Raw genomic sequence first — 4,954 nt, forward strand, 5'->3', positions numbered from 1 at the left:
AGTGTTTTATTACACACCTCTTTATATTTCCATAATTATTACATTTTCTTTTTCGGATCTTTTATCTCATTTGACTCCTCACTATGGATGCTCCACTCACATGCATGAACTCTGCTGCATTGGCTTATTGATTTATTGATCGTTTCGATTAATTGATAAATGATGGATGGGTAGAGGGGACGCTCTGGGGTCAAAAAGGTCAACGGGTGACAGTTAATGTTTCTGAACCAACACCATGTCATGTTGTATTTGGTCGTTTTTTTAACACTATTTTCACACACAATGAAGAAGCACATCTGAGGATTGATCGCACAAAAGAGAGCACACAAAATACTAAATGTTTGGGAAAATGAAGACCTATCAGGAGCAGCAGAACAGCGACCAGCTGCAGAAGATGACCACAAAATCCAAAGCCTGAGGCCAGACGTAGCTAATAGGCTACCTCGAGGGGGAGTTTGGATGAAAGCAGTTTTTGAGGCACAGTTGTTGCTCAGCGCCCTGCATGCTTTGTTTGGGAGGACCTGCTCTAAAGCACCTGGTGGGGAGCTAAGAGGATGATAGAGGTTAGAGGGGAACACCTCTCACACAGAAGGGAACTACCAGTTCTAACAGCGCCACGATCCTGAGATAAACATACCTGCAAAGACATAGTGTGGTGTAAGGATCACTTAAGGTTGAGATGAAAACCTGTTTGGATGCTCACTATTTTAGCAAGGCTGTGAGCAAAACGATTTCTATTGAATAATAGTCTGTATTATGTGAGCACTGATAGCATAGCTGTCATGTCTTGTGCCCACTGTACAGAGGCAACGGTCCTTGTCACAGTGGCTGTGGGTTCAAATCTGACCCCGCCCCTTTTTGCATGTCATCTCCTACTTTCTCCTCCAAACATTTCCTGTCTCTCTTCAGCTGTCCTATCTATTGATGTGGTACTCGAAATTAGCCTTCAAAAAGTCTTGACACCACTTTTTGAAGGTCTCGTCTCAGAATCGAAAGCATTTTCACACGGCCTTGTCTCGGTCTCGGACTGGGCGGACTCTGGATTTTAAATCAAGACCACCACTGATATGCTATTTTGCCAAGTCATTACTGTGATTTGAAGGAAACAAATAAGAACAAGAAAGAACAAATAACTTGATTAGATGTTTAACCCCTGCTTATGGCCGCAACCTTCTCGGTGTTATGGTCTGAACGAGATGATTTTTCAGAGATATTTATGGTCTTGGTCTTGACTCGGTCTCAATCCCTACTGTAAATGTCTCGGCCTTGTCTTGGTATCGATCCCTAAATGTCCTGGTCTTATCTTGGTATCGGGGCGCTCTGGTCTTGGTCACGGTTAATGTTGATCTTGACTACAACACTAGTCCTATCACATAGAGGCAAAAAGCTCCAAAAATAATCAGTATTTTCTCCCTCAGTTGTTCCTCCTTATTTCTGTTTCTCTATTAGACTGGGATCAAATATTTATGCGTCTCTCCTGCTGCTGTGATTGATGGTAAAAATTAAATACTGCCACAGGGAACAAGCGCCATATCGTCTTTGTAACTGCAATTAATATTACAAGACCTGTTTATGAAAGGGAAACACAGGCAGGTAGAACAGCGTGCTCTCTCCGCACCTCACCATTCTGTGTGTGTTTCTGGATTCTCTGTGCTGTGCAAACAACATATGGTCTGGATTTCCTGAACCAAAAGAAATGTAGTCAGTTATCCTGGGGACTAATGTAATGAAACAAATAGGTTTGTCGTCATGTGGGAGAATCCGGGAGAATACGCCTCTGACCCATTTCTTGCTCCAGACCATTAGTTGGAGAAATCAGGGCATATGGTGTTGGTCGTAGGGTGCCTTTTTGTGTGTCTGGGCTGGGAAAAGGGAGCTTGAGTGAAACAGTTTTGTTTGGAGGACGATGTTTGTTGTGGTATTATGTAGCCTGGAGCAATGGCTCCCTGAGTAGAGTCAGCTAACCGTGCTTCTCCCTGATTTCCTCCTCAGATTAAGATGGGTACACACCAAAAGATAACAGGGCAGATTTCAGGCCTGATTTTCCTCTTTCTGACAATTTTCTTGATGGTTCTAAAGATTATCTCGACTTGATATTCCTGCGGTGTGAGGTTTGTTGAGAGTGATTGAATCTGCTCAGTGAAGCGTCAAGGCCCCACAGATTTTAAAAAGCAAATATTAAACATGTTTAATTCTTATGATCCGCTATCCTATTTTGTGGGGGGGGGGGGTGGGCTGAACCCAAGAATAGCCCAGCACGGACTCTGTGGACTGTCACATTGAACAGAAGAATAACCAATCAGGAGGCAAGCTGACTTGCTACACTTACAGCCCATGTTCACGTAATCTCCACGACTTCATTCATAGTTTTTTCTTTTTTCTTCATTAATTTTCAGGGATGAGAAGTACAAAAACAATTGCAGATTGTTACTGGCAGTGGTCGGCCATGTTTGTTAACTTAAAAGTCACAGTGACTGCGAGAGATTTTGGGAGAACAGTTTTTAGAGTTGGTTGTTCATGAATGGAATCTCATCTCATTGCTCTCAATAACACTATAGGAACAAAACTGTTTATCCATCAATATTTTTGTCGGCCTATGAACTTTTGTTCATGTGTGGGGTCTCATTTTTTTTAAACATTTTTCACCATCTGCTTAGGTTTTAAAAGTCTTTAAGAGTGGGCCAGGCCTCAGTTATAATGCAAATACAAGACAGAGTGTATGATTGCTGTTATAAGCCACACCAAAGAGACACAACAACTAAACATGATGTATAGAAAACTTGTTTTTGCTCTGAATTTGTGCAGTGTTTTTCATATGTCTCGTCTAAAAATATCCCCCCAAAAATTCAACAATTAATTTTTTCAGAGAGCAAGAACAACACAAGTGTTGCAAATGTAAATAGAGAAAAAAACAAAACAAAAGAGAAAGCGAATAAGTGTAAATTTAGCGAGTTCTTTTCCCACCACCGCCCTTTCTTTAAGGTATTCAGACTGGGTATAAGGCTGGACAAAGGCCATCTTACTAAATCTTCTCTTGACCTATTTTAATCGCCTCTCATTGGGCTTAGGCCCCATGATGCCAGCACGAGCTGATTTAAACTGACCCCTATCATAGAGCACAGGAGGGACTCAGCAGAAGAACACGCCAGAGCCCCATTCTCGCTGTCTAAGTCCTTACACTTAATCCCTGGGGGAGGTTGTTTGTGAGCGATATCACTACAAGAGTAAAGCGAAACCCCCTGTGGAGAAAACCAACTGTAGTGTGTTGCCCAGCGCTTAACTGCTTCATCTCACTCCTCCTTTCTCTCACTTCTTCTTCCTACCAAGACAACCGAATCTCACATCTAATCCTCCCCGTCAAACATACAAACACATGGCTTGACATACTGCACTTCCACACAACCTCCATCAATCTACCTTCATATCTCTGACTCATTGCCTCTCACATCAGGATGAACATGCATGCTCTCACACCTGCCCAACCCTGCCTAAATGACATAACTCACTTTAACATGATAAGCTGAGTCAGCACTTTTCTCTTTCATTGGCTTGTGTTCGACCACAGGCCGTCTGTGATTTCCGTTCTCAGTCCAGCTCTACATAAATCATTCTTCTTCGTTCTCTTTTTTTCTGCTGGACAATCCAGGAATCATTTAAAAACATAACATTTTTGCCCAAACACTGTTGGCGAGAATGTCTCGTCTGGAAACACTGCCTGAAAATGGAATTTGTCAATAATAACACAACATCAGATAATAGTCAATAAGACAGAAGAACCCTCGTGGGGTTGTGTGTCTTGTTTGAAGACCCTGGAACAGGGCTGAAATGCTGTAAAAAAAATAAATAATTAATCACGCTCTATAACACGGTAGAACATGTTCTAACTACCAGCTCATTAAATGTGCAGTATGTAGATTCTGCTGGCAGGGGGCCCTCAATCAAAAGAACAGCAAAAGATGACGTCGAGGGGCTGGCGGAGAATCATGCGAGTGCTCATATCAGCTACCCCAGCCCCACCCCCGGTGGTCAAGACAAATGGACGAAACAGACCTGAGGAAAAGAATATCATTACCGACGATGTTTCCAACAAATTTGACATGACGTTTTTATCACAGCACCACAAACAGCAACAGTACGGCAGCTTTCAGGAGCAACTAGCTCTTCCTTATGCAGCGGTCCTTGACTTAACATCCGGTGTTTCCATGGCAACGATAACGATAACAATGTTGTGTCTGTCATGGTTGACGCTACGAAAGACGTGGGGAGTTACAACTATAAAACTAAGGATTTCTCTGGCTTCTCTGGATTTCTCTAATATTTGAGGTAATGTAAGTACTAGTAGTAATATATAACATTGTAACAGGTTTAGATCATTTAAAATTTTGTTGCCATCCTAAGCAGACTTTTCACTCTTTATACTAGGCCACCTTGTCTTTATATGGTTAAGAAAGCTGCAGAGAGACAGGTATGGGGGAGAGAGAGAGAGAATGGGGGATGTTATGCATCAAACAGCATCATTGTTGGGAGTTGAACCTGCGTCCAGCGGGACAAAGACTGTAGCCTCTGTACATGAGATGCCAGCTTTACCAACTGAACCAGCACGCTACAGGTTCATACCTATTTTGACTTCTCAGGACACTGCCTAAGCTGCCATTTATGAGAAACTGGTTGTAAAGTATAGTAGTTTCATGAGTCTGAATTAAAGTCTTATTGGAAACTTGGAGCCTCAGCGAGACAAAGGGAAAATAGGATTGCAATAACAAGCGGGAGAGCGAGGATTAATTTCTAGTACTACTGTTTGTTTGCTTAGTTTGCAACAGAGAGAGAAGGAAGACTATTACGTCTTGTTTATTGCTCTCCTGCTGCTGTTGTTTACAGCTTGGACAGAGGGATTAGGGCTGATCTTAATTTTCCGTCTTCATCCTCTTGTTCTTAATTCCAGTTAAATGCTTGT

Source organism: Labrus bergylta, chromosome 6, assembly GCF_963930695.1.
Source record: "Labrus bergylta chromosome 6, fLabBer1.1, whole genome shotgun sequence".
NCBI classification, from domain to species: domain Eukaryota; kingdom Metazoa; phylum Chordata; class Actinopteri; order Labriformes; family Labridae; genus Labrus; species Labrus bergylta.